The sequence below is a fragment of the Zalophus californianus genome, chromosome 7, assembly GCF_009762305.2.
Source record: "Zalophus californianus isolate mZalCal1 chromosome 7, mZalCal1.pri.v2, whole genome shotgun sequence".
Classification (NCBI taxonomy): Eukaryota; Metazoa; Chordata; class Mammalia; order Carnivora; family Otariidae; genus Zalophus; species Zalophus californianus.
The window spans coordinates 139,795,907-139,820,550 of NC_045601.1; the positions used below are offsets into that span (position 1 = coordinate 139,795,907).

Consider the following 24,644-nt stretch of genomic DNA (forward strand, 5'->3'; position numbering starts at 1 on the left):
TTCTGCAAAGTGAGCTTTCTTTGCCCCACGACGTGCTCTTTGGATTTGGCCATGTTGAAGGTAGCAGCCCACCACCTCTATTTTATTTATTTATTTATTTTTTAAATTTTATTTATTTATTTGATGGAGAAGAGAGCACAAGCAGGGGGAGCAGCAGACGGAGAAGGAGAAGCAGACTCCCCGCTGAGCAGGGAACCCAATACAGGGTTTAATCTCAGGACTCCGGGATCATGACCTGAGCTGAAGGCAGACGCTTAACTGACTGAGCCACCCAGGCCCCCCTACCACCCCTATTTTAAATGTAAAATGTAGGTTTCGAGGGTTTGTTTTGTAATGAACATAGCCCAGTTACACCTGTTGGCTCTCGTTTATTCTGTCATTCGATCAAAATGTACCTAGTACCCACCATGCGCCAAGCCTTGAGGAGAGCACGGGCAGGGCTGGTGATGGGGGATGTCCCTCTAGGAATGAAGGCAAGTGACCTGGGCTTTACACATATGCCGACAGGGTAAGGCCAGGGACAGTGTGTGCGGCGGTATGAATGTCTAGGCTGGTGGCTTCCAGGGAGAAGGTGGGACTGTCCGAGGAGCCATGTTCTGCAGCTGCTGGGATGCCCATTCCTCTATGTCAGTACATCCCACACTCAGAATCCCCCAGAGGACTTGTGAAAATACAGATTTCTGGGCTCCGCTGCAAAGTTCTCATTCAGCAGGTCTGTCTTATGGAAATCATCAGGAGGGATATGGATCAAATCGGATGCCAGAAAGTGTTAAAAGGATTTAAGAACGTAATATAAGACTTGCATTTCTAACAAGTTCTAAGGTGATGCAATGCTGCGGGTCCAGGGAACATACTTAGAGAACCATTGGTCTATTGCATTTGATGCAGTGTGAGGACTCGTATTTTCTTTATGTGGTTTACACACACACACACACATATATATGTATATATATGTGCATTTGTTTTCAGCAATATTTGTCAAATGTGTGTCCTCTCCTGACTTGTAAAAATTTTGCCTGAATTCGTTGTTTTGGGGTGGGGTTTTTAAGTTTCTGGTGGGATTCTAGAAACTTCAATGCCCCTGGGCCAGCATTTTTTGGTAGTTTCTTAGTTTCCTATTCCCATACCATGTGGGGGGCATAGGTTCAGGGCCCACACCTGTACCTACAAAAGCTTGGGCTTTTCTTTCTTACGGGCGATCTGTTCCCCTTCCTATCAAAGGCCCTGGTAAATGGCAAGCTTTCTTAAGCTTTCTTCCTGCATTTCTGAGCCCACACATAGAGCTTTGTCAGCCCCTGTTATGGACTCAGTTCTGTCGCCCAGAATTCACATGTTGAAACCCTAACCCCCAACTGCCCCACAATATGACTGAGTATGTTTGGAGAGAAGGCCTCACAGAGTCACAAGGGTGGGACCCTAATCCGATAGGAGTGGTGTCCATATAAGAAGAGACACCAGGGATGCAAGCACACGGAGGAGAGGCCGTGAGGACACGGGAGAGCGGCCTTGGGCGACACCAAATCTGCCAGTACCTTGATCTCCGACTCTCAGCCCCCAGAACTACGAGAAAATAAATTTCCCATAAGCCACCCAGTCTGTGGTATTTCATAACGGCAGCTTTGGGCAAACGAATACAGCCCTTTTTTTTTTTTTTTTTTTTTAAAGGCAGGGGTGGCTCTTTACTCGGGATGTGGTCCTCTCGTCACCATGCTCACCTTCTGGAGGCAGAGGCCCTCACTCTTACCTCGTGGCCCTGGAAACCCCAGGGTCTGCATCTCCTTGGCCCACCCTAACTCCCCGGGCTCTGCTTTCTTTCATCTCTGGCACCCAACGGTTTCCCTCCCTTCCCTCTGCATTTTTAGATGTTCTATTTTATCCGCCGTTTGGGTGTGTTTGTCACTGGAGGAATCCAGGCGACATCAGGTTCATCTGCTATGCCACCCCAAAGTTTGATATTATGTTCTTAAAATCCTTCTAACACTCCCTTGCATCCAATTTGATCCAAATCCCTCCTGATGGTTTCCATAAGACGCTATCATCACCCTCAGGTGACAGATGGAAAACTGAAGGTTGGAGAGTTTGAGTGATTTTCCCCATGTTGCATAGCTAATCAATAACGGAACTGGTCCTGGGACCTCCCACAGCTGCGTCCACTCCACTCCGGCACCTACGACAGCCCAAGTGGAACAGTTGCATATTTTTTACAAAGCCTACAAGTCATATTCTGGTCCTATAGAATATAGCTTTACATAAAAAAAAAAAAAAAGCACCATAGACTATAATTGAAAATCCTCCAAATTTCAGAAAACATTGCTAACATTTCTCCAAGTAAAGCTGTGAGATGCTGTCAGGAACATCCACTTTTGACTGTTTCTCTTCCGTGGATCTAAAAGCATCTTTCGAGAATCCGAGAAAACCTTCTCTCCACACCATCCCTGCCATCCATCCTAAGAGACAGATTTTCATCGCTGTTTATGCCTAAAATTTAGCAGACATTTTCTTTATTTTCTTCTAGTAGGTTCCAGTGCCAGCATCCAAAGGACTTTCCCCTTTAGGATATAATCTTGGAAGGCTTTAAAGTTGTGATGTGTAGCATGGAATGAGGAATACAGAAGTATAAGTTATACGTTGGGATATGGGTTCTGGGCACTCAGCTTAGAAGTAGATTTTAGGGTGAGGTTTTCCTCTTACAACCCCTGGCTTGGGTGAAAAGTGGGTCCTTTCTGGACAGGAGCTTCCCCACATTGACAGCATTCTATCCTGACCTCGCTCTGAGTTAGCTCACTGTTGGCTGCTCCAGAGTCTGTAACTAGGATCTTTTGTTCTGTCTTCATCCCTCACCCCCAGCCTGGGTCAAACACCTTGCATGCTGTCTTTCCACTCATGAAATCTAGAAGGATCCTCTGGTTTCGTTTAGGTTTCTCTCCACTCCCACCGCGGGTTCTTCCCATTTCCATTCACCTCCAACCTGTCTGGTCTGAATCTCGTGTACACCCCTCGCCCACACCCCTTTGTCACTGCCCTTTCCTAAAACTCATTTCCTGGCTGGTCTCAAGAGAGCAGCAGTGGATTTGCTCTTGGTTCCTGTGACTGCTCACCTTTCTCTCTTCACGTCGGTTGCTGGGGGGCCGTTAGGGAGGTCTGTGGCCTGATCCTTGAAATGCACTGAGCCTCCCCACAGGTCCTGTAAGCACTCAAGTTACAGACCTCATTCTCCTGTTGCCTGCGCTCATGTAAGTCTGTTCTGATGTCCTCACCAGCCTCTCTGGTCCGTCAAAAGGAATTGTCAGGTTAGTAAGTAACATGACTCCAAGTCAAAAGCTCTCTTCGATCACGATATGTATTTAAGGCTAGAGCATTCTTTGGACCTACACGCAATATGATGCTTCTTCTTTGTCAACTGTTCAGCACCTCAAAGTAACCCTGTCTAGCAGATGTCGATGCTCAGGGGCCTGATGGCTTCTTTGTTCTCCTTGGTGCCTGGACGATCACATTCCAGGAGCACCCGCTGTCTGTGTTCTCAGGCACCCGCTATGCTGTGGAAAAGAACATGCGTGTCTTTGAAGCAGTGTCCTCTCGCTCTGTTTTCTCCTTTATTAAATGTGAGAAAACAGGGGTGGGGTCAAAGCCCACGTGGTCTTGTCAGCACAAAAGGAATTTCTCCACAAAACAGTGCTGGAAGCATCATGCTGGCAGGAGTCGCGGGGACGTTGTCAACATTCCCTGGAGATGCCGGGGGGGGGGGGGGGGGGGGAAGAAAAGGCTGTTTCCACCTCCCACACGTGTTCCTGTCATTGCCCCTGGCACCACTCTGTTGCTTGCATGAGACCCGCACACGCAGATGGCCTGAGCAAAGCCAGGGATCTGTTTCATTGTCTAACATGATTGAAAGCTTCTCAGGAGATTCAAGTGATTTCAAATGGCAGGAATTTCTTTTAAACGGGTTGGAGGTGGGGCGGGGGGCGGGATTCAAAAATCAGAAACATCACAACTGTTGAATCGGTTTTGAAATGCAGCAATTTTTGTTTTCTGCCTGAGACCAAAATACTCTTGGCAAAGCCCGCCCCTGACATGATAAATATCTGAAGTCATCGAGTCCAAGAGAAGGCAGGGGGCCAAGTGCTCTCAGAAGTAATGCGCAGGGAAACAGGAATCCAAACTTGAATCTCCACCTGTGACTGCCAGGCTGGGACAAAATAAAACCCCAGATGTGTCCTGGGACCCCCCACACCTCACAGGGTAATGCTGGGCCCCAGCCGCGGCTCTGGAAACCCGCGTGAGAAGTCCCGGAGGTCCTTTGCATCTGCAAATTAAATGTTCCAGGGGTTTTCTCTGAACGCAGAGACAACACTGTGCGGATGATTGCTATGGAGGGATTCTGCTTCTCAGGTGGACTTTGAAATTCTGTCAGCTAAGCATGGGTTCCCGACTCTCCATCCCTGCTGGTGTGTGTCAGAGGGGCAGTCAGCCAAAGGAGCTACTAGCCTCATCATGCATTTTTCATGGCTACCTCCTCCCTCCCTTATGCCTGTCTGATGAGTCCTTGAAAAGTTCTAGCACCTACATGTCTTCAAGTAGCCAGCCACACTTGAACCCTGAAACTAGTGTGTTAAGCCTTCGGGTTTGTTGTGGGAGGGGGAGGTGTATTTGTTTTGTAATCAGTTTTAATCCATTCTGTGTCCTCAAGTATTAAAAAATAGGTGTTAATGGAAAATACATTGGGCCAGGCATGATTTTAAATAAATTATGAACTCCTATTGTAAGTCCTTCCATAGGCTTGGTCCTGGTCCCCCAGAGAAGCAAACAGAGGTGCAGGGAGGCTGGGGAGGCCCCGGTGTTTTCCAGGCATCGAGTGGGCGAGGTGGGAGGGGACCCAGGCCTCCCCTTGCCCGACACCTGCGAATGTTTTAACAACCCGTTCTCAAGCAACCCCCAAAAGAGCCCTCGTTGTGAGCAGCGAATATTGCTGATTTCCATGGTTCGGTGCTCTCTCTCTGGCAGGTCTCAGACTGCCAAACGGGAACTCAGCCAGCTCCCAAACTCACCGGAGAGCTGAATCGTGGGCTTTCGTGAGCCGATGTGAGCTGGCTCCAGACAGAACCTCTGTATTATCTTGTGCAGCCCCTGAGGGCGGTTCTGTGTGCTGCGTGCAGCCCCCTTGGCAGATCTCCCCCGTGGCTGGGCCGGCTGCTGTGCCCCGGCCTCCGGCCTTCCACCTCGTCCTCCCTTCCTGACTTCTGGTACCTGGTGATAGTGCTGTGCCCAGAGAGTCAGGACCAGGTGAGGCCCACTCTCGGGTCAGGTGTAGAAGGACAGATGGCGGCTTGCTTAGGCAAATGAACACACATGGGATGAGGAACAGAGTCTTTTTGGAGGAAGGGTAGAGAGAGAAGGGCTCAGCCACTAAGGAGAAGAGAGGACAGCCCTTCAGAGCTCGTGGAGACGGGACACCGGCGTGGCTCCTCCCCTCTTCTCCAGGTGAAGACCTGCCTCTATGGGGATAATGGCCTATGTCGAGGGAGCTATAGTTAGTTTGGGGCACATCCAGGTCTCGTGAGAAAAGGAAATTTATTTTCAGAATATTAATGAGGACATGTATGAATACCTTCACCCCCAGGCTGATTTTCATTTGCACCTGACATAGGTCACGGAAGGGGCGGGTGGTAGCTTGGTGTTGAACCAGCAGGAGGGGTTGGTGGGCCCCAGTGACTGAGAGTCCACGGAGGAAGACATGGTTTGGCCAGTTTCCATATTTATGTTACGGCTTTTACTTTGATTCTCTGGGGACTGACCTGTGGCTTTTGCACTGTGTCTCCGTACAGGCTTCCTTGAGCCTCTGGACTGGGCCCGGGCTTTGCTTCATGTCCACAGGGTCCATAGAAATAGCTTCAGCCAACGGAAATGAAACCACCCCATGAGTATTCTGGGGGCAGGGAGTGCGAAGACTTCCACTGAGGTCACTGATACACAGAGAGGGAATTTGGGGTGAAATATTTGAGAGAACCAGACAGAGTAGGCATTTTTTTTTTAGTTTCTGATTTATTTATCTGTTTGGGTTTGGGTGTTTTTGCCACTACAGGGAAAGATTCCTTGTGTTTTCTTGTCCATTGCTTCATTGTTTTCATGTTCTACCACTCACTCTGCCACGTTTCAAGGCTTCTGTCTGGATCCCAGCCTTGATTTCCACCGGGAGGAAAACCTCATTCAGTTTCATGTGACACGAGGGGCTGGAACTGCCTTCGAGGGTGTGAGTGGGGTGGGCGGGTGTCTCACCTGCAGCGCAGGCCAGTGAGGCAGGAAATGACCCTCTCCATCATTACTTTCATGTCTGTGTCCGGTTCTGTCCCAGCCGCTGGGCACCTTCATCACTGCTGCTGAGCCTGTTACCCATCTCCCTGTTTCCAGAGGGTTCTCTCTGAGCTCCACACAGAATGATTAATGGCCCTTTGGGCCAACCCTAAAAGACTGAGGAGACAAATATACCTCATTCATGGGGAAGTAAGCCCCGGGACATATATTATCTAGGAAAAATGAGATGGCCAATGAGCTATTTCATTGGGTGTTTATCAGCTTTGGGTTTTTATTATAGGACTTTGTTTGGTTTTATATCCATATATATTTATATATATATGAGAGGTCTCTGTGTATATATAGATACATTTAGAATATATATATTTTATTATATGTAATATATATACTTTATTCATTTATATATACTTATATATAATAAAGTGTATTACATATATGTACACATATACATACATCTACTTTATTAAAAAGAATAAGAAGAAAGCTCTATATACTAGAATATTATTAAGAGAAAGCTTTTTTTACATGCTTTTTCTTGTTATAAGAGGTGGAGAAGCCTTAGATAAAAGTCGATACAGGCAAAAAAAAATACAATCCGTAATTTTTTAATCACACAAATAAGTGCTGTCAACAGTGGTATGTATCTTCCAGTTATTTATGCATACAGAAACATTTCTTTAAACAATTAGGATTTTATTGTGAATGCAGTGTTTTAATAGCTTTTTAAAATGTAATATATTGTGAAGATTAAGCAGGATAAATTATTAAAAAAAAAAACTTTGGGGGCGCCTGGGTGGCTCAGTCGTTAAGCGTCTACCTTCGGCTCAGGTCATGATCCCAGGGTCCTGGGATCGAGCCCCGCATTGAGCTCCCTGCTCAGCGGGAAGCCTGCTTCTCCCTCTCCTACTCCCCCTGCTTGTGTTCCCTCTCTCGCTGTCTCTCCCTGTCAAATAAATAAATAACATCTTAAAAAAAAACTTTTAACACACTACCTAAGAGTTTCCACTAGATAAAAGTTATCGTCATAATTACTTTCCTTCTGTATCAAAGATCATGACTTATTTTATTTCCAGTGATAAACAGTCCTATAGCCTATTTTCTTGGGCATAGTCTTATATATAGACATTATTATTCCTATATTGGTCCTAGGAGAAGAAATGCTAGGTTGAAGGATACTCTCTTACTCTTTATTTTGTGTTTACTGTTTGCCAGGAGCTAGGAAGAACCATCAGAATAAGAAGACATACTTGGTACCTGCTCTAGTAGAGCTTATACCCCCCGGGAGAGAGGGAAAACAAACCATTAGAAGGAACTCAGAGAAAGCAAATGCGCTTGGTCAATAAACATGTGAAAAGATGCTCAGTCTTCCTGAGTAGGGAACAAAAGGCGAATTAAAATAACAATGAGGTGCCACTGTACATCTGTGAGATTGACAGAAGGAAGGGACACCCACCAAAAGCCAGCCAGGATGTGGAAGAGATGGGTGCTCATGGATTCACACTGCTGTGTGAACGGTGAATTATTGCTACCATCTTTTTGGAAAGTGATCTGGCCACATCTATAAAAAATACACATACACTTTTCACTCAGCACTCTGGGGAATGTATCCCACAGAAATACTATTTAAGAACATATATATGAAGAGGATCAGAGTATGCCACCCCAAAAATATGCCTCTTCAGCAGAAGGATAATTTTGAGTTGGAGGAGCCATAGGAGGGACCCCGGCCTCCCCTTTTCTGCCTAGCAGAAACAGGGCACTTGTTCCCTTTGTAAAGGTCTCCCCACTGCCCCCTCTCAAAGCAGGAGGAGATGACTTGTCACCAGAGACCGCATTTACTTGATTCTGCATAGATAAGCCTAGCCTAACCATGGTCTTCCACTAGTCTCTACAGATCTGTACCTTCCTACCACTGATTACTCCTAGAAGCCCAAACCCCTTTTCCTTTGTCTTGTCATTTTTCCACACTTCATCACCCTTTGTTAAAATAGTATATACACTCTCAGGCCTCAGCGCTCTCTGGGGTCTCACTTCTTTCCCATAAAAACTCCTGTGTGTATGTGAAGTAAACTTCTCCTGTTAATCTGTCTTTTGTCAGCTTTATCAGCAGGCCTCAGTAACAGAACCCAAGTGGGTAGAGGAAAAGTTTGGGCTTTTATTCCTCCCCTACACTTTCAACAGTCTTTATCACAGCTTTGCACATAGTGGCAAAAACCAGAAACAGATCAAAAGGGGAGTTATGGTATAGCCACTAACGGGAATTTTTGGTATTCTCATTACTTCTCGTATGATATCCCATTGTGTATACGTATGTGTGTGTCTGTGTATGTATAATTAGGGAAGAATGAGATTTAGGAATATCCATGAGATATTATTAACCAAAAAAAAAAAAAGAAGAAGAAGAAAGAAAAAAGAAGAGTTTTACAATAATGAAAAAGGTATGAGTCTCTTTCAGTGAAAGACAAGCCAGCAAACTCAAATAGGAGTATAAGTTTGTGCATGTATATGATCAAGGAGAAATGTGTATACAGAGACCTAGCACAGCATTAATATTGGCCACTGTGGGAAGATGGGACTGGGTAGATGATTAGCTTTCCTCTTTTATACCTTATATTGTATTACTTCTGTACAATACTAAATATAGAGAACTTTAACACGAGCAGTTTTATTACTAATAAAATACTACGGAGAAGATTGAGGGTGTCCTAGGAGCTCAGAGAAGCCCCTGGCTCCTGCAACATGGAGAAGCATTATCCACCCAATGGGCTGGACAGAGGCCAGTTTCTTGTCCAGGAATAAAGAGGCCACGAATGGGCATAAGTAGCAAGTTGTGGTCATTGTGTTTAAGTTGAAGATGAAGGCACATCTGTGCCAGTAAGATATTATTCCTTTGTACAGGTGCCACTTCTTAGGCTCACCGTAGTTAGTGGAAGAATTTTAACTGAGGCACAGAATTTAAAACAGATTATATGTAGTACAGAAAAGGGTGAGCTTTCAACCCTCGGGCGTTCCACTCTCTGATCCTCATTTTTTTGGTCTGCCTGGTGGGTACCTTCCCTTGGCCTGCCTCGTAGGATCCTCGGCAGGATCACGTGAGATAGAATGCATGAAAATGCATCGCACAGAACCTGGCACAAGGTAGACTTTGCAAACGTGTCCCTTGATCTGAGCGTGCCCATGCCGTCTTACAGAGCTCTCCTAAAGAACAGAGGAGGAACAGATGTGAGGGCGCCCTGGAAAGTGTGAGGCATGATACAAAAAAAAGTGAGGCAATAAGAAAGGCCGCGCTAGGGCCAGTGTTAGAACCCCAGGACCTTGGCACCCACTTCAGATCTTGGATGTGCTCCTTGCACCCTGTCACTGCAAAAAGTTTAACCAAGTTCAAAACGTGGGTTGCTTGTCTAATGGCTGGGAGAAGGGGGAACTGGCTGAGGTGAAGTGCTGCAAAGGAATGTCTGGCACAGAGTCCTTATTTCCAGAACTTTCCAGCACTGGCAGGTGTGAGATTGTGCCGTCACTGAGAGCCTTGCCAGGGAGATTCAGCGCTAACTGCTGAACGTGGAGGGGAAAGTCCCTTGGTGGGCTGTGTGTGCTGTTAAAAGAAAGTCACAGAAGAGGGTACAATAAATAGTTCCAGAAACACTTTGCAGGCATTGAGACTTGGCCAGAGTGTTCTGGCCAGCTCTGAAGTGTGGGGGGAAAAAAGCAATGAGACAAAGCTTGTCTCCTAGCATTCTCTTTGTAATGCTCCGTGTATAAAAGTGTCTCATAGCACAGGGTGAAAATATTTGAAAAGAAAAGGAAAAAAGAAAAAGTACTGGTTTATATTCATGAAATTGAAGCCTTGGAGTATTATCTCTACTCTATCCCCTTGTATCTACCTAAAACACGGTAAGCCTTCCAGCCTTCTTTAAAACCCAGCTTTAATTTTACCATGTAGTAAAAATTTTTTTTTTTTTTTTTTTTTTTGCATGCTTCGACCTTGAGGTAGACATCTGCACGCAAACATTTCCCAGTCCTGGTCCTTCTTAGAGAAGAAGTGGAGCCGCTCTCGTGGGTGGACACCTCCGGCCCGGGTGCCCCAGCTGTGGAAGGGGGACGAGGCGAGGGCACCCTTGGGGCTGTAGGTAGATCGGGCTCAAAGGACAGAGGTCAAAAGGGTGAGACTGTGACCAAACATATATACCGGAAGTCTGAGTTCTGAGGCCAAAGTCGGCTCCTGGTCGGCCTCTCAGCCCTCTTTAATCTGCCCCTTCCTGGCTTGATGACCTAATTATGTCAAGTGAGGTCAGGGTGGAAATCCTGTGAAATCACCAAGCTCAGACAGAGTCCCCTCCTGTTCTTACATCCTGTGGTCAGCAGCGGTGGGTGGAGAGAGTCATTAATTAACCTTTCAGGGCAGGCTGTCTCTGTCGGTCACCGGCGCACCACAAAGGCTTTGGTATAAAAACAGCAACCACTAATCACGGCTCAATAGTTTCCTGGGTTTATGGGAACAGACTTCCAGAAAAAGTGAGGGGACTGTGTATTCAATGGCGTTTTTGGGGAAAAAAAAAATCAGTCCCAACATTGCTATCGGTAGAGAGTCTGCTCTTTGGGGCGCATCTAGGCCTGCTTCTGCGCTGTTTGTGGGGACAAGCAGCTTCATTTCTCGGGGCCTCCTCTTTCACATACATGAAATGAGACCGAGTTGGAGGATCCCCGTGGTGCCTCTACCAGATTTAGCAACCTTGGGACAGACTTACTCTAAAAAAACTGTTGTTTATCTGAAACTCGGATGTAACCGGGGGTCCCATATTGTATCTGGTAACCCTGCAACAGTTCAAATATTGTGGGGAAGGGGGCGGCTAACCCGGGCTCCGCGGCATTGTGGGCGGCACGGGGACACCGACCGAAGGTTCCCCTGGGCACGCGGCTCCCTTCCACCCCCGTCTCCCTGGCTCACCCTGGCTGCAGCGCAGGAAAGGGCCCCACTGTCCCACTCAGCTTGTCTCTGATCAGGGACACTGCAAACTACAATTCTCTCCGGTTCTTTTTAGGCAGAAATCTCAAACTCATGTTTGATTTGGCTTCATTTCCAACCTGTATTGTTGTTTAAAAAAAAAACAAAACTCCCTTTCACGAGGAGGAGACCAATTTTTTTTTCTTTCTCTATGGTGTTAAATTCTCACACGTGACCAAGGAGGTAGGTCACTTCCTCAGCAGAGCATTGGACTAATATTCACTCCGGGAGGGTGACATGACCAGCACCTCAGTGAAAATAAAGAGTACTCTGAGAAGCAGGATTTGCCTTACAAAAGGGGTGGGAGGGAATGACATCTGTACGGCATTTGGTCGCTTATAAATTTTCTTTCTGACACCCTTTAACTCTTACAGATAACCCCATGAAAGAGTTAATTTATTAGTTCCGTTTTACAGGTAAGGAAGTTGGCCTGGAAATGTTAAGTTTCTTACCCCAGTCACCCAGCTAGGACATAGTGATGGACCTGAATGACCCAGCTAGTCAGGGGGAGAGCCCAGCCGTTGACCAGTCACCTTGCCCTCTCCACTCCGCTGCCCTGCTGTGTGAGGTCTCTTCAGGAATGGACTCACACATTTAGAGGGCCCCTGTGGACTTCAGAAAGTTCTGGTGCCCCCCAATGCTTCTGGCAGCATGGTAATACACCAGTCTCTACTCAGGCCCCTTTTTGCTTCCCTGCTCTGCTAGCTTCTCCCTCAAGCCACGACACAGAGGCTGTGAGAGCTGGCTGGTAAAAACCAACCAGTTTGATTAGTTAGTTGAGCACAGGAGGAGATGGTGGCTCTGATTGTTGAAATTAGACCCTAGACATTCAGGCAAGCCCTTGCTCTCTTCTCCCTCCAGCAATTAGGTTGTGCTCTGCCCAGGCTGCTGGAGAAACACTCCGAAAAGCTCAAATTCAGGGTAGGTAATGAGGAGCACACACTTTTCTCTCTCTCTCTCCTGTTGCTGATATGGGAACGTACCCTGCGCGTGTTTGATCCGTGACCAGCAATACTTCAACTGCCATTGATCAAATTCACTTCTGTGGTCAGTCTCTGGCCGGATAGACTAGGTTGGGTTCCAGGGTCGGTTTGGGCCTGCAAACTAGAAAACTGACCAGGACTCCTATGATACCAGCAAGCTTTGCCATCCTGCTCTGCAATAGATCAGCTAGTTTTAGGGTTTTGAATACTAAAGAGCATTGTTAACTTTTTTTAAATTTTTTATTGTTATGTTAATCACCATATATTACATCATTTGTTTTTGATGTAGTGTTCCATGATTCATTGTTTGTTCATAACACCCAGTGCTCCACGCAGAACGTGCCCTCTTTAATACCCATCACCAGGCTAACCCATCCCCCCACCCTCCTCCCCTCTAGAACCCTCAGTTTGTTTTTCGGAGTCCATCATCTCTCATGGTTCGTCTCCCCCTCCGACTTACTCCCCTTCATTCTTCCTCTCCTGCTATCTTCTTCTTTTTCTTTTTTCTTAAAATATGTTGTGTTATTTGTTTCAGAGGTACAGATCTGTGATTCAACAGTCTTGCACAATTCACAGCGCTCACCGTAGCACATACCCTCCCCAATGTCTATCACCCAGCCACCCCATCCCTCCCACCCCCCACCACTCCAGTAACACTCAGTTTGTTTCCTGAGATTAAGAATTCCTCATATCAGTGAGGTCCTAGGATACATGTCTTTCTCTGATTGACTTATTTCACTCAGCATAACACCCTCCAGTTCCAGCCACGTCGTTGCAAATGGCAAGATCTCATTCCTTTTGATGGCTGCATAATATTCCATTGTGTATATATACCACCTCTTCTTTATCCATTCATCTGTTGATGGACATCTTGGCTCTTTCCACAGTTTGGCTATTGTGGACATTGCTGCTATAAACATTGGGGTGCACGTACCCCTTCAGATCCCTACATTTGTATCTTTGGGGTAAATACCCAGTAGTGCAATTGCTGGATCGAATGGTAGCTCTAATTTCAACTGTTTGAGGAACCTCCATGCTGTTTTCCAGAGTGGTTGCACCAGCTTGCATTCCTACCAACAGTGTAGGAGGGTTCCCCTTTCTCCACATCCCCGCCAACATCTGTCGTTTCCTGACTTGTTAATTTTAGCCATTCTGACTGGTGTGAGGTGGTATCTCATTGAGGTTTTGATTTGGATTTCCCTGATGCCGAGCGATGTTGAGCACTTTTTCATGTGTCTGTTGGCCATTTGGATGTCTTCTTTGGAAAAATGTCTGTTCATGTCTTCTGCCCATTTCTTGATTGGATTATTTGTTCTTTGGGTGTTGAGTTTGAGAAGTTCTTTATAGATTTTGGATCCTAGCCCTTTATCTGATATGTCATTTGCAAATATTTTCTCCCATTCTGTCGGTTGTCCTTTGGTTTTGTGGACTGTTTCTTTTGCTGTGCAAAAAAGCTTTTTATCTTGATGAAATCCCAATAGTTCATTTTGCCCTGGCTTCAGGTGCCTTTGGTGATGTTTCTAGGAAGAAGTTGCTGCGGCTGAGGTCGAAGAGGTTGCTACCTGTGTTCTCCTTTAGGATTTTGATGGACTCCTGTCTCACGTTTAGGTCTTTCAACCATTTGGAGTCTATTTTTGTGTGTGGTGTCAGGAAATGGTCCAGTTTCATTCTTCTGCATGTGGCTGTCCAATTTTCCCAACACCATTTGTTGAAGGGACTGTCTTTTTTCCATTGGACATTCTTTCCTGCTTTGTCAAAGATAAGTTGACCATAGAGTTGAGGGTCCATTTCTGGGCTCTCGATTCTGTTCCATTGATCTATGTGTCTGTTTTTGTGCCAGTACCATACTGTCTCGATGATGACAGCTTTGTAATAGAGCTGGAAGTCCGGAATTGTGATGCCGCCAGCTTTGCTTTTCTTTTTCAAGATTCCTCTGGCTATTCGGGGTCTCTTCTGGTTTCATACAAATTTTAGGATTATTTGTTCCATTTCTTTGAAAAAAGTGGTTGGTATTTTGATGGGGATTGCCTTGAATGTGTAGATTGCTCTAAGTAGCATTGACATCTTCACAATGTTGGTTCTCCCAATCCATGAGCATGGAATGTTTTTCCATTTCTTTGTGTCTTCTTCGATTTCTTTCCTGAGTATTTTATAGTTTTCTGAGTACAGATCCTTTGCCTCTTTGGTTAAATTTATTCCTAGGTATCTTACAGTTTTGGGTGCAATTGTGAATGGGATCGACTCCTTGATTTGTCTCTCTTCTGTCTTGTTGTTGGTGTATAGGAATGCCACTGATTTCTGTGCATTGATTTTATAGCCTGCTACTTGACTGAATTCCTGTATGAGTTCTAGCAGTTTTGGGGTGGAGTCTTTTGGGTTTTCCACATACAGTATCATATCATCTGCAAAGAGTGAGAGTCTGACTTCCTCTTTGCCGATTTGGATGCCTTTGATTTCTTTTTGTTGTCTGATTGCTGTGGCTAGGACTTTTAATACTATGTTGAATAGCAGGGGTGAGAGTGGACATCCCTGCCGCGTTCCTGACCTTAGGGGAAAAGCTCTCAGCTTTTCCCCATTGAGAATGATATTCGCTGTAGGTTTTTCGTAGATGGCTTTTATGATATTGAGGTATGTACCCTCTATCCCTATACTCTGAAGAGTTTTGATCAAGAAAGGATGCTGTACTTTGTCAAATGCTTTTTCTGCATCTATTGAGAGGATCATATGATTCTTGTTCTTTCTTTTGTTAATGTATTGTATCACGTTGATTGATTTGCGGATGTTGAACCAGCCTTGCAGCCCAGGGATAAATCCCACTTGGTCGTGGTGAATAATCCTTTTAATGTACTGTTGGATCCTATTGGCTAGTATTTTGGTGAGAATTTTTGCATCCATGTTCATCAAGGATATTGGTCTGTAATTCTCCTTTTTGATGGGGTCTTTGTCTGGTTTTGGGATCAAGGTAATGGTGGCCTCATAAAATGAATTTGGAAGTTTTCCTTCCGTTTCTATTTTTTGGAACAGTTTCAGGAGAATAGGTCTTAATTCTTCTTGAAATGTCTGATAGAATTCCCCTGGAAAGCCATCTGGCCCTGGGCTTTTGTTTGTTGGGAGATTTTTGATGACTGCTTCAATTTCCTTAGTGGTTATAGGTCTGTTCAGGTTTTCTATTTCTTCCTGGTTCAATTTTGGTAGTTGATACATCTCTAGGAATGCACGCATTTCTTCCAGGTTATCTAATTTGCTGGCATAGAGTTGCTCATAATATGTTCTTATAATTGTTTGTATTTCTTTGGTGTTGGTTGTGATCTCTCCACTTTCATTCATGATTTTGTTGATTTGGGTCATTTCTCTTTTCTTTTTGATCAGTCTGGCCAGGGGTTTATCAATCTTGTTAATTCTTTCAAAGAACCAGCTCCTAGTTTCGTTGATCTGTTCTACTGTTCTTTTGGTTTCTAGTTCATTGATTTCTGCTCTGATCTTTATTATTTCTCTTCTCCTGCTGGGTTTAGGCTTTATTTGCTGTTCTTTCTCCAGCTCCTTTAGGTGTAGGGTTAGGTTGTGTATTTGAGACCTTTCTTGTTTCTTGAGAAAGGCTTGTATTGCTATATACTTTCCTCTCAGGACTGCCTTTGCTGTATCCCAAAGATTTTGGACAGTTGTATTTTCATTTTCATTGGTTTCCATGAATTTTTTTAATTCTTCTTTAATTTCCTGGTTGACCCATTCATTCTTTAGTAGGATGCTCTTTAGCCTCCATGTATTTGAGTTCTTTCCGATTTTCCTCTTGTGATTGAGTTCTAGTTTCAAAGCTTTGTGGTCTGAAAATATGCAGGGAATGATCCCAATCTTTTGGTACTGGTTGAGACCTGATTTGTGACCTAGGATGTGATCAATTCTGGAAAATGTTCCATGGGCACTAGAGAAGAATGTGTATTCCGTTGCTTTGGGATGGAATGTTCTGAATATGTCTGTGAAGTCCATTTGGTCCAGTGTGTCATTTAAAGTCTTTATTTCCTTGTTGATCTTTTGCTTAGATGATCTGTCCATTTCAGTCAGGGGGGTGTTAAAGTCCCCCACTATTATTGTATTGTTGTCAATGTGTTTCTTTGCTTTTGTTATTAATTGCCTTATATAAGTGGCTGCTCCCATGTTCGGGGCATAGATATTTACAATTGTTAGATCTTCTTGTTGGATAGACCCTTTAAGTAGGATATAGTGTCCTTCCTCATCTCTTATTACAGTCTTTGTTTTGAAATCTAGTTTGTCTGATATAAGGATTGCCACCCCAGCTTTCTTTTGGTGTCCATTAGCATGGTAAATGGTTTTCCACCCCCTCACTTTCAATCTGGGGGTGTCTTTGGGTCTAAAATGAGTCTCTTGCTGACAGCATATTGATGGGTCTTGTTTTTTAATCCAATCTGAAAGCCTGGGTCTTTTGATTGGGGCATTGAGCCCATTTATATTCAGGGTAACTATTGAAAGGTATGAATTTAGTGCCATTGTATTGCCTGTAAGGTGACTGTTACTGTATGTTGTCTGTGTTCCTTTCTGATCCTTGCTGCTTTTAGGCTCTCTCTTTGCTTAGAGGACCCCTTTCAATATTTCTTGGAGGGCTGGTTTCGTGTGTGCAAATTCCTTTAGTTTTTGTGTGTTCTGGAAGCTTTTTATCTCTCCTTCTATTTTCAATGACAGCCTAGCTGGATATAGTATTCTTGGCTGCATATTTTTCTCGTTTAGTGCTCTGAAGATATCTTGCCAGTCCTTTCTGGCCTGCCAGGTCTCTGTGGATAGGTCTGTTGCCAATCTAATATTTCTACCATTGTAGGTTACATATCTCTTCTCCCGAGCTGCTTTCAGGATTTTCTCTTTGTCTCTGAGACTCGTAAGTTTTACTATTAGATGTCGGGGTGTTGACCTATTATTATTGGTTTTGAGAGGGGTTCTCTGTGCCTCCTGGATTTTGATGCCTGTTTCCTTCCTCACATTAGGGAAGTTCTCTGCTATTATTTGCTCCAATATACCTTCTGCCCCTCTCTCTCTTTCTTCTTCTTCTGGGATCCCAATTATTCTAATGTTGTTTCGTCTTATTGTATCACTTATCTCTCGAATTCTGCCCTCGTGATCCTGTAGTTGTTTCTCTCTCTTTTTCTCAGCCTCTTTATTTTCCATCATTTGGTCTTCTATATCACTGATTCTCTCTTCTGCCTCATTTATCCTAGCAGTTAGTGCCCCCATTTTTGATTGCACCTCATCAATAGCCTTTTTGATTTCGACTTGGTTAGATTTTAGTTCTTTTATTTCTCCAGAAAGGGTTTCTCTAATAACTTCCACGCTTTTTTCAAGCCCAGCTAGTATCTTTAAAGTCATGATTCTGAACTCTAGGTCCGACATCGTACTAATGTCCGTATTGAGTAGGTCCCTGGCTGACGGTACTACCTCTTGTTCTTTTTGCTGAGGTGATTTTTTTCGTCTTGTCATTTTGTCCAGAGGAGAATAGATGAATGAGAGAACAAAATGCTAACAGGTTTACAATGTCCCCAGCAAATATACTGTATACAAATCAGAAAAGACCTGAAACCAGGGGAATAGAAAGGAAAGAAAGAAAAAAGAAAGAGAAAAAAAAGAAAAAAAAGATAAAAACAAAAGCAGAACAATACAAAAAAAGCAGAATATGATCAAATATGATCAGGCTAGTGCATAGATCAGTGCCACACACTAGATTTTGGGCGTATTTTGGTCTGTTAGAAAAAAGGAAGAAAGACATATATGTACAAAATAAGGGTTGATACAATGAAGGGATGGAAGATGACTGTAAAGATGAAAATTATAAAAGATTTTATAAAAGGACTTGATAAGATAAGAAGTTGTTTGAAAAAAGAAAGAAGAAGAAAAAAAAAAAGAAAAAAGGGAGAGAATGTGATCAGGCAGGAGACTAGAACAGAGCCATACACTAGTGATTTAGGGTATATTTTGATCTGTTAGAAGAAACTGTATCTCAAAATTTTAAAGAGAGAACAACTTATATATATATGCCAAAAATAAGGGTAACTACTATGAAGGGATAAAATATGACTCTAAAAATGAAAAATAAAAAATGTGTTTTTTTTGTTTTTTTTTTTTTTAAAAAGAGATTGATAAGATGTTGGTTGAAAAAGGGAAAAAGAAAAATAAAAAAAAAACAGTTAACAAAAATTAACTTTGATGAACTAATGAATCATGGTAAAAAAAAGCCATGAATTCTATGTGCAGTATTCCCCTAGCGCTGGAGTTCTCCCGTTCTCCTTGATCGGTAAACTTGGTCTTGGCTTGCTGGCTGTTCGTGCTGATCTTCTGGGGGAGGGGCCTGTTGCTGTGGTTCCCAAATGTCTTTGCTGGAGGCTGAATTGCCCCGCCCTTGTCGGTCCGGGCTAAGCAAGCTGCTGGGGTTTGATCTCAGGAGCTTTTGTTCCCTGCAAGCTCTCGGTACAGCCTTGGAGGACCAGGGCGAAAATGGTGGCCTCCCAATCTCCTCCCCGGAGGAGCTGAGAACTCGGGGCCCCGCTCCTCAGTGCGCCCCCAGAGAAAAGCAGTCAGTCCCGTGTCCCCGGTCTCCGGCCACACTCCGTGCTCACCCGGCCTGTGACCGAGCGTTTCTACCTCTGGCACCTGACCCCGTGTGGAGTCTCCAAACCCAGCAGATCCCTGCGGTGCGTTCCTGCACCGCTCCTCCCTGGGAAGGAAGGGGAGTCTCCCCGGCTCTGCCGCTTGTTGGGTCCCTGCTGGAGGAGCAGTGGCCCGACTGGGCCGCGGATCACAGTTTATGGCCACCCCGAGCTGAGAGCCCGCGCCTCGGCTCCGTCTCTGCAGCCGGCTTCCCCGCTCCGATACCTGGGAGCTCTGCCGCACTCAGGCTCCCCCGGTCTTTCTGTGACCCCGAGGGTCCTGAGACCACACTGTCCCGCGAGGGTTCCACCCCCGCTTAGCCACTGCATCGACGTCCTCAGCGGAGCCGACTTCTAAAAGGTCCGATTTTGTGCTCCGCGGCTCTAGCACTTGCCAGAAGCGGCAGGCGGAGGCCCCTCCCCCGCCGTCTATCCTCCCGAATATCGCCTCGGATTCACTTCTCCGCACATCCTACCTTCCAGTAAGTGGTCGCTTCTCTGTTCAGAGAGTTGTTGCTACTCTCCTCTTTGATCTCCTGTTGAGTTCGTAGGTGTTCAGAATGGTTTGATCCCTATTCAGCTGAATTCCTGAGACCAGACGAAATCCAGGTCTCCTACTCCTCCACCATCTTGCTCCTCCTCCGCATTGTTAACTTTTATATGGATAGCCCCCAATGCTTTCCTGTTGCATTCAAAAGAATGTGCTCCTGGTTTATCATATTTAACTTTATTTTTTTATTTTATCATGTTATGTTAATCACCATACATTACATCATTAGTTTTTGGTGTAGTGTTCCATGATTCATTGTTTGCGTATAACACCCAGTGCTTCATTCAATATGTGCCCTCTTTAATACCCATCACCAGGCTAACCCATCCCCCCACCCCCCTCCCCTCTAGAACCCTCAGTTTGTTTCTCAGAGTCCATAGTCTCTCATGGTTCATCTCCTCCTCCGATTTCCCCCCCCTTCATTTTTCCCTTCCTACTATCTTCTTTTTTTTTCTTTTTTTTAACATATAATGTATTATTTGTTTCAGAGGTATAGGTCTGTGATTTATCAGTCTTACACAATTCACAGCACTTACCATAGCACATACCCTCCCCAATGTCTATCATCCAAAGACCCCATCCCTACCACCCCACCCCCACTCCAGCAACCCTCAGTTTGTTTCCTGAGATTAAGAATTCCTCATATCAGTGAGACCGTATAATATCTTTCTCTGATTGACTTGTTTCGCTTAGCATAATACCCTCCAGTTCCATCCATGTCATTGCAAATGGCAAGATTTTGTTTTTTTGATGGCTGCATAATATTCCACTGTATATATATACACACCACATCTTCTTTATCCATTCATCTGTCGATGGGCATTTTGGCTCTTTCCATAGTTTGGCTACTGTGGACATTGCTGCTATAAACATCAGGGTGCACGTACCCCTTCAGATCCCTACATTTGTATCTTTGGGGTAAATACCCAGTAGTGCAATTGCTGGGTCTTACAGTAGCTCTATTTTCAACTGTTTGAGGAACCTCCATACTGTTTTCCAGAGTGGCTGCACCAGCTTGCATTCCCACCAACAGTGTAGGAGGGTTCCCCTTTCTCCACATCCCTGCCAACATTTGTCGTTTCTGACTTGTTAATTTTAGCCATTCTGACTGGTGTGAGGTGGTATCTCATTGAGGTTTTGATTTGGATTTCCCTGATGCCGAGCGATGTTGAGCACTTTTTCATGTGTCTGTTGGCCATTTGGATGTCTTCTTTGGAAAAATGCCTGTTCATGTCTTCTGCCTGTTTCTTGATTGGATTATTTGTTCTTTGGGTGTTGAGTTTGATAAGTTCTTTATAGATTTTGGATCCTAGCCCTTTATCTGATATGTCATTTGCAAATATCCTCTCCCATTCTGTCGGTTGTCTTTTGGTTTTGTTGACCGTTTCCTTTGCTGTGCAAAAGCTTTTTATCTTGATGAAGTCCCAATAGTTCATTTTTGCCCTTGCTTCCCTTGCCTTTGGCGATGTTTCTAGGAAGAAGTTGCTGCGGCTGAGGTCGAAGAGGTTGCTGCCTGTGTTCTCCTCTAGGATGTTGATGGACTCCTGTCTCACAATTAGGTCTTTCATCCATTTTGAGTCTATTTTTGTGTGTGGTGTAAGGAAATGGTCCAGTTTCATTCTTCTGCATGTGGCTGTCCAATTTTCCCAACACCATTTGTTGAAGGGACTGTCTTTTTTCCATGGACATTCTTTCCTGCTTTGTCAAAGATTAGTTGATCATAGAGTTGAGGGTCCATTTCTGGGTTCTCTATTCTGTTCCATTGGTCTGTGTGTCTGTTTTTGTGCCAGTACCATACTGTCTTGATGATGACAGCTTTGTAATAGAGCTGGAAGTCCGGAATTGTGATGCCGCCAGCTTTGCTTTTCTTTGTCAACATTCCTCTGGCTATTCGGGGTCTTTTCTGGTTCCATACAAATTTTAGGATTGTTTGTTCCATTTCTTTGAAAAAAGTGGATGGTATTTTGATGGGGATTGCATTGACTGTGTAGATTGCTCTAGGTAGCATTGACATCTTCACAATATTTGTTCTTCCAATCCATGAGCATGGAACGTTTTTCCATTTCTTTGTGTCTTCCTCAATTTCTTTCATGAGTATTTTACAGTTTTCTGAGTACAGATTCTTTGCCTCTTTGGTTAGATTTATTCCTAGGTATCTTATGGTTTTGGGTGCAATTGTAAATGGGATCGACTCCTTAATTTCTCTCTCTTCTGTCTTGTTGTTGGTGTGTAGAAATGCAACTGATTTCTGTGCATTGATTTTATATCCTGCCAATTTACTGAATTCCTGTATGAGTTCTAGAAGTTTTGGGGTGGAGTCTCGTGGGTTTTCCAGATAAAGTATCATATCATCTGCAAAGAGTGAGAGTTTGACTTCTTTGCCGATTCAGATGCCTTTGATTTCTTTTTGTTGTCTGATTGCTGTGGCTAGGACTTCTAGTACTATGTTGAATAGCAGTGGTGAGCGTGGACATCCCTGCCGTGTTCCTGACCTTAGGGGGAAAGCTCTCAGTTATTCCCCATTGAGAATGATATTCGCTGTGGGTTTTTCATAGATGGCTTATATAATATTGAGGTATATGCCCTCTATCCCTACACTGTGAAGAGTTTTGATCAAGAAAGGTTGCTGTACTTTGTCAAATGCTTTCTCTGGGGGCACCTGGGTGGCTCAGTTGGTTAAGCAACTGCCTTTGGCTCAGGTCATGATCTCAGGGTCCTGGGATCGAGCCCCGCATCGGGCTCCCTGCCTGGCAGGAAGCCTGCTTCTCCCTCTCCCATTCCCCCTGCTTGTGTTCCCTCTCTCGCTGTCTCTCTCTACATCAAATAAATAAATAAAATCTTTTTAAAAAATGCTTTCTCTGTATCTATTGAGAGGATCATGTGGTTCTTGTTCTTTCTTTTGTTAATGTATTTGTATCACACTGATTGATTTGCAAATGTTGAACCAACCTTGTGACCCAGGAATAAATCCCATTTGGTTGTGATGAATAATCCTTTTAATGTACTGTTGGATCCTATTGGCTAGTATTTTGGTGAAAATTTTTATCATATTTAACTTTAATTTCTAAAATTCATTTATTTATTTAGCCCCCTAAAATTAATTATTATTTATTTATTTAGTCATCCCCTGTGTTCTGTGTATAGAACGTTTGATTCATTCATTTATCCATTCGTTTATATTTTTTATATATTTATATTGTTTTCGATCACCTATGAGGAAGAAGAAATAAAACCACTGAAAGCACATTGGACGAATGACTTTAAGCAAATGCCCACTCGCCGAGCTTATGAGTCGTTTTATAATTTTTTTTGAAAAAAGAAATAAAGTCGAAAAAATCCTTAACAGAGAGGAAACCCTCCTTACCCAAGCCACCATCTACAAACTCATCTCTCCCACTGCCTACAGGTCTCCTCTCTTTCTGGCTGTTGACAAACAACACACATTAGCATAATTGAGATAATTAAGGGCAATGCCAGGTACTGTTATCATACAGGCTTCTGTGGTTAGGGGACTGCCAATATCCGCTCCCTCGTAACAGCCTGAAGGCATGGAGATTAACACCTACAAAGTGTGGTGGCTTGAATATAGATGAGGGGAGGGAGACAGGCTGTTTCCTTTGATTAAAACATTACAAGAATAATTATTACAATAGCGAAATGGCTTCAGCCTTCTGTTCAGTTTACTTTGTATCTCTGAAACTTTTTTTCATTCCTCCATATGGCTGACGACTGTCATTGACAATCTTACAGTACTTCAAGTGGAGAACATTTTGTATGGATTGAGTTAGTGGTCCCCAGGACGGCGTGATTTTCCTTGGTGCTGAGGAGAGGAGAATTTTACTTTGGGAGACCCAGCCAGTGTTTTATTAAACAATTGTACCAGCTGGAAACGCATTATTGCCCTTTATTCGAAACTACCATTTAGAAGTCGTATGCTTTCGTTTCAGTGGGATGTGAGCATCGGGACCAGCTAGGGTTCTCAGGTTGGTGGATGTCTTAGCAGGACACCCTGAACCCAAATCGGGACCAACGCTGAGGCAACTAGCCTGCTGTTTTTACATCCAGGCTACCATTGCTTTTAACTTAGAAACCAATTCCACTGTCCCTCTTTTCTCTGGCTAAGAGTCCGGAATATTTATGATTGGTGGAATCTCATCTGGCATAAATCAAGGGACACACGCATATTGAGCAAAATCCAAATATGGTATTAATGCACCCCTTCTTCAGCTGTGATTCCTTCAAAACAATTATGTGTGGCCTCTCGCTGTGGCCTGTTGGGTCCCATCTGTGGTATGCTAGAAGTGACAGGCCCCATGGTTTTGTGAAAAACAGGGAAATACTGGCCATAATCTCTAAAGGCCTTGTGATCCAGAACCTGGTTGTGCTCTTGGAAAAAACAACAACAACAACAACATACATGTTCTGCCAAAAGTAGGATAGACCACGTTATCAGCTAATATCTCCATTCTGTATATTTAGTGGGAAAATAAAGTATATCAGGACAGTGTAATTTAGAAGGGTGGAGAGAGCCACATAATTTCCAGGGCAGGGAAAAGAGTGCTCGTTGGTGCATTTTTGGTGGAACTGATCTGTTTTGGCAGTAACTTCCAGTTTCCTTTTCTTTTTTCTATGCATAGTATTTTTTTTTTTTTTTTTTTTTGGTAATGGAAAAATACAGCACCAGACCCTAAAAAGTTGAAAAGTGGTGAGAACACTGCCTATTGCTTTCTGCCTAGAATTTGCTTATCTTCTTGCTGGATACCTGTTTATTAGAAAAATTAAGTGCCTTCCTGTCCAAAACTTAATTGAAATGGGCTTATTCAAATCCTGGGGGAGAGAGCCTTTTGGTCATTTCATTCCTTCAAAATCTGCTATGCCTTTTGACCCTAACTGATTAAAACAAAAAAGCCTTCCATGTAATTGTGCAAATCCGGAACCCAGATAATTTTCTCCGCTCAACCATCCTCCTGGGTGCTCCCCCAGGCTCTACCCTCGCCCTTGTAGTTTCTCACAGGAGACAAAAATCAACTCGGGGTAAACAGTGAACCAAGACCAAATTATTAAAACACTGTCCTAGATTGAATGGGAGAGAGGATAAGGAGGTTTGCACTATAGATTGCAGACCCAGGAAGTCAGCCAGGTGGAATCCCATTTCA

General features: G+C 44.1%; 1 pseudogene; it reads left to right on the plus strand.

Annotated features, from left to right (window-relative positions):
• The first annotated feature begins 407 nt into the window (after positions 1-407).
• Positions 408-24,644, plus strand: part of LOC113928015 — a 99,524-nt pseudogene continuing 75,287 nt past the window's right edge.